The sequence below is a fragment of the Halichoerus grypus genome, chromosome 3 (genome assembly GCF_964656455.1).
Source record: "Halichoerus grypus chromosome 3, mHalGry1.hap1.1, whole genome shotgun sequence".
In the NCBI taxonomy this organism is placed as follows: Eukaryota; Metazoa; Chordata; class Mammalia; order Carnivora; family Phocidae; genus Halichoerus; species Halichoerus grypus.
The window spans coordinates 178,397,154-178,421,046 of NC_135714.1; positions in this window are offsets into that span (position 1 = coordinate 178,397,154).

Consider the following 23,893-nt stretch of genomic DNA (forward strand, 5'->3'; position numbering starts at 1 on the left):
GTGTTTTATCCCTGTTAAAGCTAAGTATTAAAATTGATCATTATTTTTTTCTTCTTTTTGTCTGTTTTCCCTGCTAGATTATAAATTTAATGAGGACACAATTATTTGTCTTATTCACTATTATATTTCCAACATGTTACAAAGTACCTGATGCATAGAAAGCATTCAATATATATGTTCACCCAATGAATATGTGAAGTTGTTTATTATTACTGAACCAAAAATTAGAAATCAGAGTTATTCTCGAATGCAACCTATTATATTGGAATGAAATAAAATGTTATGTGTGAAAGCACATTGTATGATGACAAAAGCTTAGAAGAACAAAATGAATTGTAATGAACAATAATTCTGTCTCATACTTTTAGGATAGAGATGGGGCATAAAAAAAGAGAAATACCTTGGTTACCATCTTAGCAGTGCTGTGCATTCCATCATATTGCAACAGAGAGCAAAAGTAGAGCCATAGTCCACCTCTGAACCTTTGATCTCTGTATCTCCCCCACCCCTACCCTATCCAAACATAAAAGAAAGAAAAAGAGTACCCAACAAATCTTCCAGGTCTATCCCACTTTTCCCAGAAGATAAAGACAAAGTATGAACAATGATTCATTAAGATCATTTTGGGTGTGGGCGCCTGGGTGGCTCAGTCTTTAAGCGTCTGCCTTGGGCTCAGGTCATGATTCCAGGTCCCTGGGCTCCCTGCTCAGCGGGAAGCCTGCTTCTCCCTCTCCCACTCCCCCCTGCTTGTGTTCCCTCTCTCGCTGTTTCTCTCTGTGTCAAATAAATAAATAAAATCTTAAAAAAAAAAGATCATTTTGGGTGGGTGGGTGGGAATTAAACCAATCAAATTGCTTATTCATTTCTGAATAGTTAACAGACTGAATTATATAATTTTCCACAAAAGTGGAAATTATAGATCTGGCAAGAAGCATCCTTTCCTTGGGCATTGTGCTTCTGAAAACTCCACTCTGCTCTCTAGCTGAGCTCCTCCTGATGGCCCTTCAGTCTTGGGGCCAAAAAGATTTGTTCATGCAAAGACCATACCATTCCCTTCTAGACCATGCTTCAGGGATCGGAACCTCAGAATTTTTTCTCCAGACACTTTCTGGGCCTGTGCAGGGTCTTTACCATGTCCTACTGCCAAAGAGCAGTTTGCAAAGCTGATCTCTACATCCAAGGAACCATGACCAAAGACTGGCTACTGGTGGGATGAGTGCAGAACTCCAAGCTGGTGTGTCCATGTGCATGTTCTTGAGGTCCCGTGCAGCAGAGGATGGAGCCCAGCATGGGAAGAGGAGGGAGAGATGCAGGCTGCAGAGTAGGGCCTGGGTGAAAGGGGACTGACTCTCTCAAAGCTGCCAGTATTTGGCTTAGAACTCTGAATCTAGCCTTTTCACTTCAAAAGTGTGGTATTGGCAGAGGTGGGGGATCAGTCACCCCTTGTAGGCCAGGATCGCTTGGCTTGGATTGAGTGCCTCAAAGCTCATAGTATTTAAGTGTCTCCATCTATACTCTTTCCCTGGGTCTTGCAAATGTTAGGGTCAGGCTGTTTACTTCCCAACCTCAGACCAAAAGTTTAATTCCTTCTCTTTTTTCAGATTCATCATAGACCAAAAGGAGAAACTTTTGTGTAGTCTGATAATAACTCGATCTAATGGTGCTATGTACAGAATCTTTGTGTCTCCCTCAAATTCACACATTGAGTTCTTATTTTCCAATGTGATGGCATTAGAAGGTGGGACCTTTGGGAAGTAATTAGGTCATGAGGGTGGAGCTCTCGTGAATAAATTACTGTCCTTATAAGAAGAGACAGGAGAGAGATGATTTCTCTCCCCTCCATGTAAGGATACAGCAGGAAGGTGGCCATCTGCAAACCAGAAAGAAGGCTCTCACTAGACACCAAGGCTAGCACCTTGATTTTGCACTTCCCAGCCTCCAGAACTGTGAGAAATAAATGTTTGTTCTTTAAAGCCATCCAGTCTATAGTGTTGAGGCAGCCTAAATTGACGAAGACAAAGAGAGAGATATATCTTAGGAGAAAAACCAAGCCACAAAGCCCATTCAAAATTTGGAAACCTAAAAGGTAGCCATATCTTTGTACACACTGGCCTATGACTAAAGAGTACCAGCCATAACAAGGCTCCTGAGAGTGTCACACCGGTGCTGGGAGAGACGTGTGGGATGTGCCTAATGGAGGCATCATTTCTTATAAACACCTGCTCCTCCCTGAGATCTGTATTACAGGCCCTTTTCCTAGACTCCATCATTCTTCCCTGTGGGAGAGACTTGGGAATTACAAAATATCCAACTAACATCGTAGTGTTATTCTAAGGAAGGCTAAGAAGACAAATTAGGATGGTCTAGGCCAACAAGTCAAGGGAAGTACAGTATCCTGTAAATTATTCTAATGGATGTATTCAGAGAGAATAGTTATGAATTCATTTAGATTACTGAGGAAAAATGATCTAGCAAATTGAATTCCAGGTGGGGTGGGAAGGTTCACAGTTTGGTCAGTGCTCTGCTAGAGACTTGAGACATGTGTAATATTGTTTTATTTCATATTTCTTTGCTAACTAAGGACATTAAACATTGCATGTTATTTACTGACCTTGCACATTTCCCCTTTTGTAAACTGTCCAATTTTTTTGCCTATTACTATTGCTGGTTTTGAGTATTTATTTATTTGAGTAAGCATTTTGTAATTTTTATCTTTTATTTATTTATTTTTTTCAGTAAGCTCTACACCCAGTGTGGGCCTTGAACTCACAACTCCAAGATCAAGAGTCGCATGCTGTACTAACTGAGCCAGCCAGGTGCCCCTCTATATCTTTTAATTTTCCATATTTTTTAATAAAGAGGTTTTACATTTTGTCAATTTATAATATTAAATTGTGATAAATTGTGATTTATCTTGTGCAAAGTCTGCTCATTAATTGGGACAAAAATAATCCTTAGCAATATTTGGTCTTTTAGCCAGGAGTGTGCTATGTAGCTATATTTCTTTCTTTTTTAAAAAAATGCTTTTTAATTTTGAAATAATTATAGATACACATTCAGTTGGTAAGAAATAATACAGAGAAATCCTGTGCACCATCTACCCCAGTTTTTGCCAATGGTAACATCTTGCAAAGCTACAGTAAGAAAGACAAAAAGGATATTGACATTAACACAGTCAAAATGCAGAACACTTCCATCACCAGAGACCTCCCATAGGCTGCCCTTTTATATCCACAGCTCCTCTCTACCACTCATACCTTTCCCACCCCTGACAACCACTAATCTGTTGTTCATTTCTACAATTTGTCATTTCAACAATGTTTTATTAATGGAATATATAGTATGGAAACTTTTGGGACTGGCTTTTTTCATGCAACATACATTTTAAAGATATTCATGTTGTTCTGTGTATTAACAGTTTGTTCTTTAAAAAAAAAAAACCTTTCTAGGTATGCAATCATGCATTTTACTTCTCTGCGTGTATGTTTTTTCATTCCCTTTCTTGCCTTGTTGCCCTAGGTAGAACCTCCAGCACTATGTTGAATAAGAGAGGGGAGAGCAGCTCAGGAGGGCTTCACCAGTAAGGATAAGGTTAACTTAAGCTTTATGTAGGTGCTCTTGATCAAGTTGAGGAAGTTTGCCTTTATTCTTATTTTTCTGAGATTTTTTTTTTTTATGATGAATGAGTATTGAATTTTGTCAAATGCTTTTTCTGCATTAAGGTGATTATGAGATATTTCTTCTTTAGCTATTAATATTGCAGATTACCTTGATTCATTTTTTTTATATCTAATCAGTCTTACATCCCGGGAATAAGTCTCACTTGGACATGGTGTATAATTCTTATTTATTGCTGGATTTGATATGCTAATATTTTATTAAAGATTTTTTTGTTGTCTATATTCATAAGAGATACTTGTTTGTAGTTTTCTTTTTTTTATATACTGTTATTTGTCCCAAGTATTTTTGTAATTTTTATTTATCTTTTAATTTGATTTTCTAATATAGAGAGGTTTACATTTTATCAATATATAATATAAATTTTGGTATTGGGGTAATACCAGTTTTGTAAAATGAACTGGAAAGTATTCTTTTCCATATTTTTAGAGTTTGTATAGAATTGCTGTTAAATCTTTTGTAGAATTCTCAAAGGAACCATTTGGGCTTGGAGATTTCCTTTCTAGGAATTTTTATTTTTTATTTTTATTTTATTTTTTTTTTAAAGATTTTTTTATTTATTTATTTGACAGAGAGAGAGACAGCGAGAGAGGGAACACAAGCAGGGGGAGTGGGAAAGGGAGAAGCAGGCTTCCTGCCGAGCCGGGAGCCCGATGTGGGACTCGATCCCGGGACTCCAGGATCATGACCTGAGCCGAAGGCAGTCGCTTAACCAACTGAGCCCCCAGGCACCCTCCTTTCTAGGAATTTTTAAATAGTGAATTCAAATTTTTAAATACTTATAATGTTGTTCAAATGATGTGTTTCAGATCAGGTGAGTTGTAGTAATTTGTGTTTTGTTTTTTGTCTAAGTTAAATTCATGTGTGTAGAGTTATTCATAGTATTCCCTTATGATCTTTTTGATGTCTGCAGTATTAGTAGTGATAACCCCTATTTCATTTCTGGTATTGGTAAGTCTTTCTTTTTTCTTTGACAGCCTTGTTTGAGGTTTGTCAATATATTGATCTTTTCAAAGAACCATCTCTTTGTTTCATGCAGTGTTGTTTTTCCGATTTCAATTTCATGGACATCTGCTCTTATCTTCTTTCTTTTGTTTTAATTTCCCTTCTCTTTGGTTCTTGGGGTAGAGTTTAGATTACTAATATGAGACTTTTCCTCTTTTCTAGTGTATGCATTTGGGCTATAAATTTCCCTGTTGGTTCTGCTTTAGTTGTGCCTTACAAATTTTGATATGTTGTGTTTTCATTTTCATTCAGTTCAATATATTTTTTATATTTCTTTTGAGACTTCCTCTTTGGCCAATGGGTCGTATAAACACCTGTTGTTCAGTTTTCATGTGTTTGGAGATGTTCCCATTATTCTGTGACTGATTTCTATTTTGGTTCTGTGGTGGTTGGAGAATACATTTGTAGTACTTCAATTCTTCTAAGTTTATTGAGGTTTGTTTTATGGCCCAGGGTTTATTTTGCTATATGTTCTATGAGTACTTGAAAAGAACATGCATTCTGCTGTTGTTGGGTGCAATGTTCTATAAATATCAATTAGATCTTATTGTCTCATGTTATTGTTGAGTCCTTCCATATTCTTATCGGTTTTTCTGTCCTCTATCATTTGTTCAGTGATGATGATGAGCTCTCCAACTATATGAGTGGATTTGTCTATTTCTCCTTTCAGATCTATCGGTTTTGCTTCACATATGTTCTAACTCTGTTAGTTTGCTGCACACTTACTTATGACTGCTATGTCTTCTGGGTGGATTGACAGTATTATCATATGTGATGTTTAATTCTGTCTCTGGTAATTATCCTTGTTCTGAAGTTTACTTTAATATTAACATAGTCATTCCTGCTTTTCTAAAAAAATTGTTTTCATGATATATTTTTTCCTTCTTTTTATTTTGAAGCTGACTGTATCATCTTTGAAATGAGTTTCTTGTAAATAACATATAGTGTGTCATGTTTTTAAATCCACTATGCCAATCTTTGTCTTTCAGTGGTTGCTTTAGTTATTACATTATATGTGTATAATTAATCCTAGTCTACTGGTGTGTCATTTTACCCATTGTCTCATTTTCATTTACCTTCTCTCAATTTTTTTAAAGATTTTATCCATTTACTTGAGAGAGAGAGAGAGAGAGCAAGTGAGAGCACGAGCAGGGTGGGGGGTGGGGCAAAGGGAGAGGGAGAAGCAGACTCCCCACTGAGCAGGGAGCTCGACAAGGGGCTCAATCCCAGAACCCTGGGATTATGACCTGAGCCTAAGGCAGACACTTAACCGATTGAGTCACACAGGCGCCCCTACCCTCTCTCACTTTTAATATAATTGTCTTAAATCTTCCCTCTAGATACACTTAGAACCACACCAGTGTTATCATTTTTGCTTTAAACATCAGTTATAAAAAGTTAAACTTATTATATTTACTCAGATTTTCCTAACCATGTTCTTTCTTCTTTACTGAAATTCCAAGATCCCTTCTATTGTCATTCCTTTGTGTTCAGAAAACTTCATGTAAAGACATGTATCATATGACCTCACTGATATGAGGAATTCTTAATCTCAGGAAACAAACTGAGGGTTGCTGGAGTGGGGGGTGGGGTGGGAGGGATGGGGTGACTGGGTGATGGACACTGGGGAGGGTATGTGTTCTGGTAAGCGCTGTGAATTGTGCAAGACTGTTGAATCTCAGATCTGTACCTCTGAAACAAATAATGCAATATATGTTAAGAAAGAAAAAAAGAAGAAGAATGTAGCAGGAGGGGAAGAATGAAGGGGGGGAAATCGGAGGGGGAGAAGAACCATGAGAGACAATGGACTCTGAAAAACAAACTGAGGGTTCTAGAGGGGAGGGGGTTGGGAGGATGGGTTAGCCTGGTGATGGGTATTGAGGAGGGCACGTTCTGCATGGAGCACTGGGTGTTATGCACAAACAATGAATCATGGAACACTATATCTAAAACTAATGATGTAATGTATGGGGATTAACATAACAATAAAAAAATTAAAAAAAAAAAAGAAAACTTCATATAGCCATTCTTTAAGCATAGGTACACTGGTGGTAAATTCTTAATTTTATTTCATCCTTGAATGTCTTGATATTCCCTTTATTCCTGAAGGATAGTTTCCCTGGATGTAGGATTCCATATTGACAGTTGATTTCTTTTAGCACTTAAAACATATCTTGCTGCTTCCCTGTGGTCCCAATGGTTTCTGATAGAAATCTGCTATTATTCAAATTGGTTTCCCCTTAAAGATAGTGTATATTTTTCTTTGGCTGCTTTCCATATTCTTTTTCTTTAGTGATTAGAAATTTAATTATGCTGCATCTTGATGAGACTTTCCTTGGTTTATCCTATTTGGGATTCATCAAGCTTCTTGAATCTATGGGCTTAAGTCCCTTGCAACATGTGAGGAGTTTCAACCAGTATTTCTTTGAATACTTTCTCAACTCCCCCGCCCTACACACACACCCTTTCTCTTCTCTTTCCAGCAATCTAATGGCACAAATGTTAGATCTTTTATTATAATTCCACAAATATGAGGCTCTGTTTAGTTCTAGTCTATTTTCACTCTGTTGTTCAGATTGGGTAATTTTTATTGTTCTATCTTCCTATCTTCTCATTCTTTCCTCTGTGTCTTCTGTTCTGCTGCTGAGCCCATCCACTGAACTTTGCATTTCAGTTATTGTGGTTTCCAGTTCTAAATTTTCTATTTGGTTCTTCTTTATAACATCTGTTTCTTTTCCAAGACTTTGTATTTTTTCATTTGTATCAAGCATCATCATAATTGCCATTGTAGCATTTTTAATCATGGCTCCTTTAAAATCTTTGTCAGATAATTCTAACATGTTTGCTGTCTCAGTGTTGGTGTCTAATGGTTGTCTTTTTTCATTTGTTTTGAGATCTTTCTCATTCATGGTATGATTAGCTATTTTTTATTTAATTCAGGACATTTTGTATCCTGAGACTGGTTTTATTTGAGCCTCTATTTTAGCTGGCTTTGTGTAATATTTGTCTGGCAGTGGAAAGTGAGATACCACCTTCTTACTCTCAGGTGAAAATATAAGTCCAGGTTCCCTACTCAGCCTTGTTTGCATGGATCCTTGTTATTGCTGGGTGGGCTTCAAGTCCAGTTCTTCCCCATTGTCCTACTGGCAGCATGGTAGGTGTGGCTTCATTGCTAAAGGGTGATGGTAAATGCCTTGGCTCTTCATTAAGCTTCTTCTAACACCACTCGTTAGGAGGGGAAGGAATGCTTCATTAATCCTGGGGAGGTGTCCCAGACTTTCCAGGTGGTGTCCCCTAACACTGAAGGCTTCTTTACTTCTCTGTGGTAATGAAAGAACTTCCTTCTTTGATACTACTTCTGTAAGGGTGTTGGGGCACGTTTTCGCAACCTCTTGGAGTAGAAGTCTAGACTTTCTACTTACTCTTTACTGACATGGGTGGGGGCCATGCTTTTGCATTTGGCTGGAGTAGATTATCTAAAAGTATTCTCTTTATAGGCTGCCCATATCCTGTTTCTTTGGCTACAGATTGCAGATTTGTTGTGGATGGATTTTTTTTTTTTTTTTTTGGTCTGGTTTGCATTCACAGGTTGCCAGTTTCTTTAGCTCCAAAAAGTGGGATATAGGAGATAACAAACAAACAAAAACTACCAACAAATTCTCCCACTAATATACTGATCTCATTCCTCAGGTCCTGATATTCCTTTGCCTATCTGCCTTCTTTCTATTTTTCAGAGTCTTCCTATGTTTGTTTTGCATACAGTGTCCAGGATTTTTAGTTGTAATTAGAGGGAAGAACAGGAAAAAGTACATCTACTTTATATTACCTAAATTGGAAGTCTTTAAATCTTTTATTTCTTTTAGCTGTAAGTATTTTATTTTCATTTTATAGGTGCCATATGGTTCTTGTTATGTTCATTCATAAGTTTATGTATAGTTACGTATATAGTTACTATTTATAAGTTGAGTCTCTGTAGGTTCTAGAACACTTGAATCCTCTACCAGTTCTCAATTTCTCTGAAACTTCAGGGAGAGCCCCAAGAAGCACATATATGTATGAAAAAACATTCCAGATAGAATCACATTTTATTATTAAATGGGGTGTTGATTCTACAACCCTGTACAACTTGGTGTTCTGGTGAATTGGGCTTGAATGTAGATGATGGTAAAGTAGTTGTTGCCTAATCATGACTTCATTAAGGATGAGGTAAGAGCACAGACCCTGGAATCAAACAACGTGGCTTCTCCACTTTATAGCTAGGTGACCACGAGAAAGTTACTGAATGTTTCAGTGCCTCAGTTTATTCATCTATGAAATGGAGATAAATGAGTACAACCTGAAGTGAAATCTGCTGTCATTCAAGTTGTTTTTCTCAATAGGTAAGATGTCAGTTTTCTCTGGTTACTTTTCAGATTATTTTCTCTGCCTTTAGTTTTTGGAAGTTTAATTACGATATGTCCTGTGTGGACTTCTTTGGTTTATCCTGTTCAGAGTTCCTCCAGCTTCTTGACTCTATAGATTTAAGTCTATAGTAAGATTAAGTGCATTAACATGCATATAGTATCTGTAACAGTATCTGCCTCATAAGAACCATGTAAATGTTAGCCATTTGTATTATTAGTGTCTCTTTTCCTCAAGGTAAAAACTAAGAAAATGTAAATGAATTATAGACTTTAGTTAATAATAATGTATCAGTATTGAGTATTCATTAAGTATAATTAATATACCACACTAAAATAAAATGTCAATAATAGAGAAAACTGGCTGTGGCATATATGGGAACTCTCTGTATTATCTTTGCATTTTTTTTTTTCCTGTAAACCTAAAATTGTTCTAAAACAATGTTTACTTTAGAAAATGCCTGTGGGAAATGAATGAATGGAAGACACAATAAAGAATAGGAATCAAGGAGAGTTAAAAAAATTGTTTAACAAAGGAGCTTTATGGAAAACAATATATTTGGGTAGTCTTAAAATATAGACTATAATAATTTATTCTTTTCTTTTCTCTTGAAAAAATAGATGCAAATAGAGGGAAAAAATTTAGACACTCTGTAACTAAGCTAGCATGTGGCCAATAGCATTGATTTCAGTTAATAGCTTATAATCACAATAATCAGGCCAGGGCCAATGAGCCAAGTTATTGGAACTATTTTTCTAATAGAATAGTTGCCTTAATTCAGACCAGGGAAATATTTGTAGGGGAGGTGTGTGGTTAGAGTAGTAAATAGGCCCACTGAAATTACTAATTGCTTTATACAGTTATGGCCAAAAAAAGCACACAAATAACTGGCTCATATGAGAGAAACAAACCAATAAAAAGAGGATTTGAACAATTTTTCACAATTGTGTTGATTTGATTACTGAAAGGTGTATTTCAAATTCATTTTGCTAAAGAATCATTATAAAGCAATGCATTTGTCATCTAATTGTTAATTGATTTTCATAATGCAGTTAAATGATAATCAACTTTTTACATTTGCCCAGTAATCTGATGATGATACACTATTTTGCATTCTTTTTTTTATTTTTCAAGGCATTTTTACATGTTTAATAATTTATTTTTTGCCAATTGAAATAAAAGCTTGTTTTTCTTCCCTTATAATTGCATATATTTGTTATCAAAATTACAAAACATAAGAAAAAGAAAAAAGCTACCCATAATCGTATCATGTTAACTTTTTAAATGTATTTCCTGTTGAGCTTACTTATTTTTTATTTTTGAACTATAATTGTGACTGTATGTATATTTAATTGGTGTTCTACTTGACAGTTTCCCAGAAGCCTTTTTTCATGCCATTTAAAATTTTTAATAATCACTATTTTGAGTACTGTGAAATATTAAACAGTTGTATTATGATTTACTAATTTATTAACTTATTGGATATTTAGGGTTTCTCTCAGTGATAATTTACTCACCCATATTTGTTCCAATTCCAGAAGAAAAGTCCTAACTCACTGATACTTTGTGTCTCTTTATGGGATGTGACTGTAGCAGTCTTATATGTGAAACTCAAGACAGAAATAACTGGGGTTCAAACAGTCAAATATGCAGGTCTGAAGTATAGAGGTACTTTAAAAAATTTACTTTTGAGTATAGTTGACACACAATGTTACATTAATTTCAGGTGTACAACATAGTGATTCAACTTCGTATACGTTACCCTGTGCTCACCACATTAGCTACCATCTGTCACCATACAGCACTATTACAATATCATTGACTATATATCATTGACCATATTCTCTATGCTGTGCCTTTTATTCCTGTAATTTATTCATTCCATGACTGGAAGCTGGTATCTACCACTCTGCCTCACCCATTTTGCCCATCCTCCCACTCCTTCCCCTCTGGCAACCACCAGTTTGTTCTCTGTATTTATAGGTCTGATTCTGTAAAGGTACTTTTTTTAACTGCCACAGTCATTCTGAATCTCATTGATCTTTCTTAACATCCCAAAGATGAAACACATATCTGGTTCCCTATATAACAAAGTAGCAAACACATTGCATCCTGGTGTCCAAGACCATTGCTTATAAAACTAGACTTCCAACTTCAGCTTTATTCTCTCACAGTGTATCATTCCATTGGGAGAACAGTCATCTGAACAACCTCTAAGCCGTGGTGACATTGAACTTCTGAAACTGAGTCCATGACCATGTCTGATGGGGCAAGAGCAGGCATGGAAAGAAATCCCAAGTCAGGATAGCCAGTTAGTCTCCCAGCAAGCTGGAAGACAATAGATTTTCCTTAATTTTTCAGCCTTAATATCCACCATATTGCTCTGCAATATGATGGGGATCTTTTCACAAAGTCCTACAAGATCTCTATGCCACTTAGGTGAACACTTGTAACTCTTGATGTTACATTAAATATTATAATGGGGGCGCCTGGGTGGCTCAGTTGGTTAAGCAACTGCCTTCGGCTCAGGTCATGATTCTGGAGTCCCGGGATCGAGTCCCACATCGGGCTCCCTGCTCAGCGGGGAGTCTGCTTCTCCCTCTGACCCTCCCCCTCTCATGCTCTCTGTCTCCCATTCTCTCTTTCAGATAAATAAATAAAATCTTTAAAAAAAAACAAAAACAAAAATAAATAAATAAATAAATAAATAAATAAATAAATATTATAATGGCATGCTGGGTTTAGATACAAGGGTCATTTCACAGGCCATGAAGTGTACGTCCAATACATTGAATTTAAAAAGCCTACTGTTGGGGCTCCTGGCTGACTCAGCTGGCAGAACATGAGACTCTTCATTTTGAGGTTGTGAGTTCAAGCCCCATATTGGACATAGAGCTTACTTAAAAAAATAAATTTAAAAAATCTATTATTGGTATGAAACACAGGGTGGTGGACTTCAACAACTAAAGTGATTACATACTTCTCAAATTACATTGAAAATATAATTTAACCAGTACTGCCATCATAAACCAACACATGTTTAAATAGAACTTGGGGTTCTCCTAGGGCAGCCATCATGATGGTTCTTCCAAAAGTGTTTGTGTTCCTCAACTGGCTGAACCAAATTCATTGTTTATTTGTTTGTTTGTTTTTATATAATCCCAGTTAGTGATGAAAATGAGAACACTTAAAATACATAATATGTCAAATACTGCAGCATGAAAATGCCTTTTGACTTAACAATACCAAACTTTTTTTTAACTAAAAGCAATTCTGCAGTCCATAAAGGGATACCCAAAGATTATATACATTCATTTACAGAATACTGATTGAGAACCTACTATGTATCAGGTGGTATTCTAAGTGCTATAAACAAGGCAGAGAAAAATCACTGCAGTCATGAAGTACATCTTTTTCAGAGTCCAGAACTAATGAACACTGTCTTCTGAGATAAAGTTGGTAAAGCCAGGAAGAAAACTATTATTGGAGAAGGAACCTAACACTGGAAACTCTTTATGTTTTTCTTCTGGGTTAATCTCTACTTACTTAGAGTGAGCAGATACTGAGATGTCACAGGAGAGCATCAAAATCTTCTAAAATGAGGGAGGGAACCTATGGGACAGAGTCCACTGAGGCAGGGACCAGTGAGCAAGTTTCAGATTTTGTGTATGTTGGGAGCTGGGGAGGTTATAGGTCACAGAGAGAAAGGAAATTGTTTAAAAAATAAACAAAAAAGTCAAGACTGGGTTGTTTATACTCTACAAAAAACACTACCATGTATGAAAGAGAAAAACAAAGTCTTAATTTTCACTAAAATCTGGATACAAACTAGAGTTTTAAACCAGAACAAGAACCGAGTAATGACAGAATAGAAGCAGAAGTCAAAATGCTGGGTTTTATGGCTGGTTTGGGAACTATGAGGTTTCTCAGGCTTTTTAATTTTGTTTTTATTTTTATTTCTTTTGGGGTTGGGGGGTACTAGTAACCAACATTTCAGAAACTGGAATTGAGGAATGTTTATGGAAAATTAAGGATCCAATACTGTCCTATTAGATCTTTTAATCCAATGAGAACTGTCACTAATGCTTCCTATTGCACTTTGAGGATTAGAAAAAGACTAGAGCCACAGCTTTGGAATTATTCTGTCTCTTGTCTGGATAGGAATAGGAAGGTCATTGGGATCTGGCCAAACTCTGTATGGGAATTCAGATGAGAACTTTGAAGAAAAGAAAACAGATTAATTTGTCCAAGGAAGACAGACAAATGAGGGGGAAAAAAAGAGAACTAGAGCATAGGCTAGAGATAGAACATATTAATTTGCACTCTTTGAAAAGTGAGTCTCTCATCACATCCTTGAAGATAGTACTTGGACAATTTACCATGTTTGTGTTGAAAGAAGACAAGGAAAAGGAAAGATAGTAAAAAGAGATTTGGGAAAAGTTGGGAAAACATGGAGCTTCATAAACTCTCATGTCATTAAATACTACAGTTTGGTTGGAATAAAGAAAATGAATTGTGAGCCTGGTTAAATGAAAGGAAATGAAATAAAGAATGGCTCACTATTTGGTTGCAAGGTTGCCTATCGATTTTTGCCAAACTACATACATGCATTACCAGAAAGATGCCCTTCTACCAGACTACTCGAAGCATCTTTGTTGAATTTTGTTCTTCACATGGTTTGGCTTTCTCTTTCTATTCTTTCTATTTTAACACATCAAGAGCTATTTTTCTTATATGCCAAAGGTTTTTTTTTTGCCCTTTTAGATGAGGGCAACACTGATCAATTTCCCTTAAAATCTGAAACGAAAAACTGAAAGTCATGAATAGATAATTTCTCTGAGTTATATCAACTGTCAGTCATGATGATCTAAATATTCATCCTCAAAGTGTGAAGGAGTATTTTGGAAAAGTCTAAGCCTTGAGTTGAACAAAAATCTCTCTGATTTCCTCCATAAGGAGGCAACTTTTCAATGGTGATCTCAAACTGAAAAAGATAGGAATGGTTTCCTGGCTTATCAGCATCACAAATATTAGCTGGGCATGAAGAGTGATGTAGTCACTAGATATAATCTGACACAAGAGTTTTATCCTGGATGCTTACAGCCTCACTGTGACCTAAATTACACACACATGTACACACACATACAATTTCCAATGACATCAGTCAAAACTTCCTGTGAGCAACTGGGAAAGAGACTTGGCCTAGAATTCCAAGAAACCCAACCTGAAGTTTTAAACTATACTCATTCCCAGTGCTTTGCAATTGGTTCATTTTCCAACAAAATTATCACTGTCCCTGGTTCCAATAGCTAACAGAAGGGAGAATTGAATTAGAAAGGAGAAACATTTTGTTGAAAACAAATGACATGACTCTGTGAGAACATTTCAGAGGGGCCCCAAAAGATGGAATCCAAAGGTGCTATTCTCAAGATCTGTCAGATTACCTGGACACAGATGTTCCATGTAGCTAAGGCAGTGGATGAAAGTGAGCAGGGGTGGGGGATGGGAATGAAGAAACACTAATGCCTCCTCTTTGCTTCAGTCTCATTTTCTTTCCTGAAACCAAAGCTTGATTTGCTATTTGGCTCAAGGAGCAGAAGAGGACAGAGGAAGTCACAGTGCATTTCCATTTCTTGTCCAGTTTCCAGTCCCATGTCAGTAGAGTTGAACCTTGGATGGCCTAGCAACATCCCCATCGAGGTCTGCTTGGCAGAGGGAAGACACTTGTGTTGGAGGACAGCCTTCTGTAGCTTTCCACCCACAAACTGTCCATCCCCTCTGACCCCTGTCAGTACTACAATGGGAAGAACAAGATAAAGAAAACTCCCCTTCTCATCAAAAAGACAAGAATCTTATACATAGCAGTCACCAGACAGTGCCTCCTTGCCCAATGTCCAGGCTGGCTACAGAAATTTGTCTGCAACAAAACAAATAAAAGCAGCCTATGACTCGAACAGTGGGTGGTCTAAGTCCACATACAGGGCAGCTTCTCCATGACTGACAAATGTCACAATTAGTGGAATACTGGGTCAATCATATGAAAATATCCTTTAAAGATAACATGGTTTAAAGTCACCATTACTGACACACCAGAATGTTTATCTCTATTAGATTTTGGATTGCATTATAATGTGAAACTATTTAATTGCCAAAATTTATCTACTTTTTCAAAATAAGGTTCTGAATCAAGGGTGCTGAAGAAAATTACCTGTAATACAGTGAGCTATTTTTAAGAGTAGCCAAGAAAATAATTCAGATATTCTGCTGATTATTCCTGGTTTAATGATTCACCTTTGGTAGACGCGGTGCTTGTGTTGGATTACACACAAATTGGCATGAAGTCTAGAAAGTTTTGAACAGATTGTCCCCAGGCCATGTATGTCCTTAAGTAAGAATTAACTGTTTGTCTTTTGCTAACAAGTAAGAGATAAATGGGAGAGGAATTAAGTTCTTCAAGATTCTAGAGAAATCTGTGGATAAACCAAGGCCTTCCACCACATTCCAAACAGCCTCATCTGAAGGCTCTGTTTCTTATTGAGTTAGCCTGGAAGTCTTATTTGGAATAAAGCCTAAGAAAATCCAACATTGTGGAGAACTCTGGGGCTTGCAAAGAATATCCACAGTGGTGTGGAAACTCTGCTTTCCAATTGAACATCCTAGAGTTCTGAGACTTATTTTAAAATGAAGCAGGGCAAAGAGAGAAGTGTAGACACAGTCTCTCTTGAGAGAGAGAGGGAGAGAGCACAAAGGGAGTATGAGAGGGAGAAGCCAGACTCCCTGCTGAGCAGAGAGCCCGATGTGGGACTCGATCCCAGGACCCTGAGATCATGACCAGAGCTAAAGGCAGACGCTTACTGACTGAACCACCCAGGCTCCCCACTCTCTCTCTTTTTTTTATAAAGGGCTAAGCAATATAGAATAAAACGAGGGAGGAGAAACTACAATAAATCTTGAAAATGAAATACTTAAATCTTAATGCAATGGAAATATTTAGAATAAAAGACACATAGGATGTAGTTCAAATGGGACTTGGAGTAGGGAATGCATAAGGCTAAATACCTACATACATACACACATACATACATACATATATACATACAGATAAATGAGACAGCACCACTTAATGATTACAACTTCAGATTCTGAAGTCAGACAGATATGACTTTGAATCCCAGTTCTGTCATTCATCAGATGTATAGCCTTAGGAACAGTACTTAAAACTCTTTCACTGAAGTTTTTTTATTTATTAAAAAGAATAACAAACCAATCTCATAGATGCCCATGAAGCTTTTTAAAGAAATAATGCATGTACACAACTAGGTTTGAAGATTGGCACAGATTAAGTGCTCCATAAATGTTGGTGAAAGTTATCTTGAAATGAAGTAGTCAGAGTCTAAAGGAAAATGGGAAGAAGGCAGTTTATTTGGTGGACAGTAGCAGGAAGCAATTTATATACAAGAAATAGTATGGAAAAATGCCAAAAGGCATGGTGGCCACATTACCTGAAAAAACATATTAGTACACATGACTTGAGAGTAGGAGAGATTATTGCTTTGGGGTCATCATAGGAAATCTGGGAAAGATCATCCCTGCATGAAAGTACAAATTATATTGACAAAGGAGAAAATTCTTTCACTGAAAGCTATGAGAAATTACCATCTTTTCTCAGGTTCTATTTTTGGGTTACTACCAATTCTAAGTTACTTAAAGCTTCATAAATTCATTTGGCTCTTTTTCTTCTATTTGCATTTCTTGATGCACAGATTTTGATCATTTGACTAACTGCTAACATTCCATCAAAAGAATGGAGAAGAAATTAAAAACGAACTAATCTTGACTTCCTAGGTGAGTATAATGGCTATCAGGGGCAGAATAATGAATCACAACAACTTCTCCATCAGAAAATACACTCTGACAACAGAAAAGTTTGATTTTAGATTCTAGTGATGTCCTTAGACACTATACCTGAAACTTGGTTCTGCCCCAAATGCATATGCCTGATTTCATGAAATGATGACTTTCAAGAATTATAAAGTATAAACATTGTGCTAGGTAGGGATTAGGGGTGCAAAGGGAAGTGTATAGTAGTGGGGAGGTAATAATCAAATATGGTGCTAGGGAGACAATAAACTAAAGTTAAAAAAAATCTTAGATATAAAATAAACATAAACAGAGCTGGATAGATTGAATAGGGGAAAAAGTCGTTACTGAGGAGACTTACAGTTGAGACATAAATGATGAGAAGGAGCTAGACAGTCCAAGATTGGAAGAAATGATGTTCTGGGCAGACAGTACTAAGGCCCTGGGTAGCAATCAGCTTTGTGTGTTGGAAAGACAAAAAATGAAGTATGTTCAAGGCATAAAGAAATGAATTAAAGAAAAAATTATTAGTTAAGACTATACATTAGTTAATATTAATTAAGCAGAGTAAATTAGTATATTAATTTATTGCAGTCTGCCATAAATTGATATTATCTAAATTGATATAGTATCAGCTCATATTATAATACAGGAAATTTATAATAGTATTCTTCCTATTCCATCCCCCCAATCCTTTGTGCTCTTGTTGTCATATCTTTCCTACTGCGTATTTATGCATATCACAATAATATTTTTTCTTTGAAAATCAATTGTTTCAAATAATTCAGAAAGAGTAAAAAAAAAAAAAAGAGAAAATGTCATATAGTTACCTAAATATTTACTAATTCCTGAATCCTTTCTTCTTAAGGATCCAAATTTCTAACTGATGTAGTTTTTCATAAGCCTGAAGAATTTCTCTTAACACCTATTGTAATGTAGCATGTTGATAAAAATTCTCAGCAAGCTAGGAATAGAGGAGGACATCCTCAAACAGATAAACACATCCAAAAACAGTGCTATGGGTAGCATGATATATGATGGTGAAAAACCAAATGCTTTATCTGTAAGTTTGGGTGCAAGGCATGGATGTTCACTCTTAACCTCTTCTGTTCAACACTGTACATCAAGTTTTAACAAGTGCAATTAGGCAAGGAAAAAAAAGACATCCTGATTGGAAAAGATAAAGTAAAACTGTCTTGATTCATAGACAATATGATCATCTATGTGGAAAAACTAAAGAATCTACATAAAAGATGTGAAAAGTAATAAATGAGTTTAGTAACTTGAAAGATACAATGAACATATACAAAATCAAAAATTGAAATTCAAAAAGCTAACTATTTACAATAGCATTAAAACAAGGAATACTTAGGTACAAATCTAGCAAAATATTGCAAGATTTGTTTGCTGGAAGTTGCAAAACATGATAAGAAAAATTAATGCCCTGAATATATAGAGAGCTATATTGGTGATCATGAATCATTAAAGACCTGTGCAATTTAAAATCTATATATAAATTTACCTTGATAAAATTTTTTAAAGAAGAAAGGTGAAATAAAAATGTTTTTAGTCAAACAAAAATGAGGTAATTCATTACTAGCAGATGAACACTAATGGAATTACCCAAGATCATTTTTTCAGGCAGAATTAACAGGTGTTGATGAAGATGTGAGCTCATAAGCTGCAGGCAGCAATGTACATTGGTACAGTCTTTAAAAACTGTTAGGTCTTATCTATAAAACCAATGATCCAGCAATTCCACATCTCTCTTTACCTAGGACTATACATTTGTAATGTATAGAGGATATTCCATGTGCATCTGGAGTTCCCAGGGAAGATGGGAGATTTTAGACCAAGGACAGAATATAAGAAGTAAAATCTCCATTTAGATGGTGAGACTGGTAGATGCTATCCCATGATGGAACCTGAGCTGGGCTCCTGAGCACAGCTGATGATGAGGGAGGGTAACCAGGGAAGGGGTGGTGTAAAGGGAGAGCTGCAGACCGCCAACAGCACTATGTGACCTTGCTTGCTTGCCCTATCTACCCCTACTAGCATCCACACAGTCACAGCTCCAGACTTGCCCAGTAACTTATTAACACTTGCCAATCAAAGGCCATGGAAATACTTCCTGGCCATCTCACTATTTCATTTTAATTAAAACTAAATCTGTTCTCTGATAAACCAAAAATCCACCACACTGGTTACAAATGGCACCTTTCTACATTCAATTTTTTTTTACTCAAATCCTTGTCTTTTCTTTCCAAAGCATTTAATCAGCATTTACTATGTTCCTAACGCTTTCCTGGCACAGCAGCCTGAGCACAAGGTTAGGACAGCAGCAAAGGCAAAGAGACTGAAATGAATGAGAAAACAATATGGGGAATTAAATGTAATCCAGTCTCATTGGACTTTAGTGGGAAAGGAGCTGGGTGAGGGATGAAGCTAGAAAGGTAGGCCAACCCTGGACTGTGAAGGATTTCACACATATGCTTGGATTTTCAACTTTTTAAAAAGCAGTTGTCATGGGTTTTTACCACTTCACTTGTAGTTATAAAGATTGAAGACTCCAATCACTTTTTCTTTTCTTTTCTGTTCTCTTCTCTTCTCTTTTCTTCCTTCCTTCCTTCCTTCCTTCCTTTCTTTCTTTCTTTCTTTCTTTCTTTCTTTCTTTCTTTCTTTCTTTCTTCTTTCTTTCTTTTCTTTCTTTCTTTCTTTCCTTTCTTTCTTTCTTTCTTTCTTTTCTTTCTTTCTTTCTTTCTTTCTTTTTCTTTTTTTTCTTTCTTTCTTTCTTTCTTCTTTTCTTTCTTTCTTTCTTTCTTCTTTCTTTCTTTCTTTCTTTTTCTTTCTTTCTTTCTTCTTTCTTTCTTTCTTTCTTTCTTTCTTTCTTTCTTTCTTTCTTTCTTTCTTTTCTTTCTTTCTTTCTTTCTTTCTTTCTTTTTCTTTCTTTCTTTTTTAGCTAAGATTTTTTGAAAGGCAAATGCTCTCCAGAAGTTCAGGATTGTCTCTCCATAAATATAGTCACATGAGGAATATAAAACTATATTTTGGAAAACAATGTGGGATTTCTTCTATTTAATCTGTGCTTGACACAGAGTAGTAAGAAGGGATCCAGTTTCCTCTCAATGGTCCTAGTTCTCAAACCATAAGCACTGATCCAATTACTACCAAGACCATTCTCCACAGACTCCGTTATCTACTTCCTTTGCAGGTTTGTGTTGGAATGTTTTAAAAACTCTATCCAGGGATGCTTTAATGAAAGGAGGAATTAAGTGTATCTAAAAAGTGAAAAGAAAGCATTTCATTTAATTCCTGTTCTAACTGTGCCATTCACTCCTTTGCTGGCTCTTTAAGATCTCCATTACACTGACCATTCCCTGTTCTTCCAATCTGTCTATGACCGTTTGTTTCCATTTCTTTTGCAATCTAGGTAATACCTATGGATCATCACTTCAAACTCTTTCTGTGTATCCTTTAGTTTTTTTACCCCTTTGTATTTCTGCCCAGTAAAACCCAAATGAGCATCTTCAAGTCCAAGGGGAGAGAGAAAGGAAATGAGGAATATGGAAAAACAATTAGATAAGGACCAGGCTAGAAGTAGGAAGTCCACCATGATGCTCTACCTGTAATCTAGGCAAGAAATGAGAAGAGCCTGAACTATGGCAGTGGGACATAAAGCACCAGGATCTGATTCTAGGGACATCAACAAGGTGGAATTAGAAGACTCTGTTTCTTGCTTTTTCAGCTGCATCGTAGCCAGCTATGTTCACTAAAATTGGTAACAGAGAAAGAGTAGACTTTGGTAAAGAGGATAGAATCCTCTCTAGCTAAGAATTTGAAATCCTTGTGAGGCCTCCAAATAGAGCTTTTCAGGAGTTCAAGAGAGATGCTGTGGGATGCATAGGTGACGTATGGGAGTCATCAGCATGTAAGCAGTAATTGGAGCCATGGGGTTTAATTACCTTATAAAAGGAAAATGTGTTGAGAAAGAATAGGAGGTACCCAAGGACCAGAACAGAAGAGTCCATTAAGGAAAGGTATCAAGAAGCCAAGGGTAAAGAGGGGATCACAATACTGAATAATGAGCAGAAACAAACACTACAGAGAGTTCAAGAAAGATAAGAATAGAACATATCTTTTGGATTTAACAATAAAGAGCTCATTATTGACTTAGACAAAATATGTGATCATATTTAAGGGTGGAAACCATGTTTGGAATAGTTTGAGAAATGCATATGATGTGATAAAATAGAGATAGCTATTTAATAACCCTGGGTGTAAAGGGAAAGAGGAGAAAAGGAGGACAATGCATGGACGAAGCAGTATTCTAAAGGTGGTAACAATCTGAGCATGCTTGCATGTTGATGGGAAACAACTGGAAAATAAGGATAGATGGAAGATTTAGGAGAAGATGGGGAAACAGATGGAGCAAAGTCTATGAACAGTGGGTGGGGATGGGAGCAAGGGCATGGGCAGGAAGGTTAATTGAGACTGAACAAGATTTCCCTGTTGCTTTAATTTAAAAGTAAGGATTAGGGGTGAAAACAGGGCCTGGATTGAGAGCAGGAAATAGTTGGAATTTCTTCCCAGTGACACCTATTTTTTTTAATTTAATTAACATATGGTGTATTATTAGTTTCAGAGGTAGAGTTCAGTGATTTATCAGTTGCATATAACAACCAGCGCTCATTACATCAAGTGCCCTCCTTAATGCCCATCACCCAGGTACCCCATCCCCTCATCCACCTCTCCTCCAGCAACCCTCAGTTTGTTTCCTACACTTAAGAGTCTCTTATGGTTTGTTTTCCTCTCAGATTTTGTCTGATTTTATTCTTCCCTCCCTTCCTCTATGATACTCTGTCTTGTTTCTTAACTTCCACATATGAATGAAATCATATGATAATTGTCTTTCTCTGATTGACTTATTTTGCTTAGCATAATACCCTCTAGTTCCATCCACGTCATTGCAAATGGTAAGATTTCATTTTTTGGATGGCTGAGTAATATTCCACTATATATATATATCTCACATCTTCTTTATCCGTTTTGTACCTGCACACCAATGTTTGTAGCAGCAATGTCCACAATAGCCAAAATATGGAAAGAACCCAGATGTCGTTCAACAGATGAATGGATAAAGAAGATGTGGCACCTATTTCTAATATCAGTTATTTTAAGGAAGTGAAGGGAGAAAGTCAATGGCAAGAGCTGAAAGAGACTAGGGTAGAGGAGAAGGAAAATGAAGATGAGGACCCAGCCAAGATTGGTGACTGTAGATGTCTTATTTCAGATTGTTTACCCTGCCTTCATAACAGAATCACCCGGGGAGGTTTAAAAAATACTTATTCCCAGTTTTTCACCCAAGAGATACTGATTGTTCTGGGCATAAACATTTTTAAAAGCTCCCTAGGTGATTTTTTAAAAATTCCTTCATTATTTTATTAACATATAATGTATTATTTGTTTCAGGGGTACAGGTCTGTGATTCATCAGTCTTACACAATTCACACCGTTCACCATAGTATGTACCCTCCCCAATGTCAATCACCCAACCACCCCATCCCTCCCAGCCCCCTCCACTCCAGCAACCCTCAGTTTGTTTCCTGAGATTAAGAGTCTCTTAAGGTTTGTCTCCCTCTCTGGTTTTGTCTTGTTTCATTTTTCCCTCCCTTCCCCTATGATCCTCTGTCTTGTTTCTCAAATTCCTCATATCAGTGAGATCATATGATACTTGTCTTTCTCTGATTGACTTATTTTGCTTAACATAATACCCTCTAGTTCCATCCATGTCATTGCAAATGGCAAAATTTCATTTTTTGATGGCTGCATAATATTCCATTGTATATATACACCACATCTTCTTTATCCATTCATCTGTTGATGGACATCTAGGCTCTTTCCATAGTTTGCCTATTGTGGACATTGCTGCTATAAACATAGGGGTGCACATGCCCCTTCAGATCACTACATTTGTATGCTTGGGGTAAATACCCAGTAGTGCAATTGCTGGGTCATAGGGTAGCTTCCCTAGGTGATTCTAATGTACAGCCACAGTTCAGAAAGTACTACTCTGATCCTTTGGTTTTGTGCGTTTGCAGCAGCAGGGTTCAATAGTCCAGGTATAAGGCAGGGAGGCAAGTGGCCAAATTGATCAGAGTTACAGTTCTGCTGGGCAGATTCAGAGAAAGGACAAGGGAAAGGCATTGAAGGGTTGGGCTAGAGTCTAGGCTGAGACAAGAAAATGGAGACATGAGGTAATAAAAAGACTGAGAAAATAGAGTAGCCAAGGAGTGATGAACACATGTGGAAAGAGTAAGAGGGTGATTGATCTGGACATGATGAAAAAAGAGCATCCTCTTTCAACTTTCTGATGAACTAAAGCCACTCCTTGGGTAACATGCCCTTGATAATACTTTTTATTTTCTATTATTTTAGAGAAAGAGAGAGAGAGAGAAGTAGGGGGATGGGGGCATGGGCAGAGGGAGAGGGAGAGAGACTCTCAAGCAGGCTCCATGCTGGGCATGGACATGGGGCTTGATCTCATGAGCCTGAGATCACGACCTGAGCCAAAACCAAGAGTCAGACACTTAACCAATTGAGCCACCCAGGTGCCCCGAACATACTTTTAAAAACATTTCAGTGCAAAACTATAAAAAAATAGAAAATAGAGTTTATTTATTTGTTTTTAAGATTATTTATTTATTTATTTATTTGAGAGAGAGTGAGTGAGAGAGAGAACACAAGCAGGGGGAGTGGCAGAGGGAGAGGGTCAGGGAGAAGCAGACTCCCCACTGAGCAGGGAGCCCGATGCAGGTCTCTATCTCAGGACCTGGAGATCATGACCTGAGCTGAAGTCAGACACTTAGCTGACTGTGCAACCCAGGTGCCCCCAAAATAGAGTTTACGAGAGAAAAGTAGTATTGAGGTCAATGCTTAAAGTATGGAGGAG